Raw genomic sequence first — 1,638 nt, forward strand, 5'->3', positions numbered from 1 at the left:
AGAGAAGGTGCCCGGTGTATTATAGGGGGGTCCTCCGGCAGACTAGGCCTAAGTCAGCCTAACTAGGGGCTGGTACAGGGCAAGCCTGAGCCAGCCCTAACTATAAGCTTTATCAAAGAGGAAAGTCTTAAGTCTAGTCTTAAATGTGGAGACGGTGTCTGCCTCCCGGACCGTAACAGGAAGATGATTCCACAGGAGAGGAGCCTGATAGCTGAAGGCATCTGGCACACCAAGCAAGAAAGAGCAGAGGGAGAAGCCATCGCTAACTGTTGAGCTAATGTAGCTACCAAGGCTAATAACGTGCAAACAACAGCTAAGAGATTAGCAAGAAAGTCGTAAAAAGGAGGAGAGCTATAAGTGCTTAAACAGAACTAGTGTGGGTTAAGACTTGAAGTAGATGTTAAGCAACTGAAGTGAGGAAAAGACAGAAAGAAAGCTGGTGGAGTTCACTAGAGCAGCACAGAGACGCTGTCACAGAAAACACCGGAAATGACACAACACACTTACCGCAATACGTCAGCACGTCAGCCGTTTATGTAACTACAAATCTTGTTCAGTTTACAATATATATGTGTGTATATATATATATATATATATTTATTTACGTTGATGTTTGTTAATAATTCCTGTTTATTTAACTATATATTTGTTAATACTATTGTTTAAATTTCTTATATTTTCACGTATCTTTCCTCTCTTGCAAGGAGCACCTGTAACATAAATAATTTCCCCTCGGGGATCAATAAAGTATTTCTGATTCTGATTCTGATTCTGAAAGTTGAAAAGCTTCCTGTCAAACTTTCAAACTTTCACAAACAAGCTTTGCTGGCCTGGAAGCTGATCTAAAGCATCACTTCTTATTATATTTGGAATAATGAAGACATCCTTTATAAAAACAAATCACTGCTTTATAAGGTTTGGATGGAGCATGGAATTTTATTAGTTGACCAACTTATTAATGACCAGGGTTTTTTTAATTTCTTATTAAGAATTTTTGTTAAAATTTCAGTTGCCAGTTACACCAAAGAAATAAGCTGCAATTTTTGATGCACTACCACAAGGTGTGCTGCAGCTTCTTAAAGGGACTGAAAGAAATACTGCTGTTTTGTTGGTGGAGTAGACATTGCAAAAAAATCCTGCTCTAACAGATATTTGAGAAGCTGCTTACAGTCAACGATTCAGCATCTCCACGGGCTACCTTAGGGAGATTCAATATGGTCTGCATATCTGATGTGGTTGACCATACTGTCGCTCTAAGGTGGCTAGTGATGATGTCATATGCTGTAAAGCCCTGTGAGGCAAATTGTGATTTGTGATATTGGGCTTTATAAATAAAATTGATTGATTGATTGATAGTGCCATAGTGAAAGGCTGTGGATCATGTGCATAGGACAGGGCAATATGGCGGGCAGAGGGGAGCTGTAGATGATCCAATAGGATAGGAAATTTGTACAGTTCAGGTTCATCTGCAGGTAGCAGGTTAGTCAGAGCCATCTTCAACAGTATAAACTCATGAGGGTCATCATGGCTGAAATAAGGGAACGAGGGTCCCTCCACACGTGTTGAGAACCTGGAACCCATAGTTTGCTGCACAGGAGCCACGGGTAAAGAGAAGCTTGGATTGGCAGGAGGGAAAGC

This window comes from Epinephelus moara, chromosome 22, assembly GCF_006386435.1.
Source record: "Epinephelus moara isolate mb chromosome 22, YSFRI_EMoa_1.0, whole genome shotgun sequence".
Taxonomy (NCBI): Eukaryota; Metazoa; Chordata; class Actinopteri; order Perciformes; family Serranidae; genus Epinephelus; species Epinephelus moara.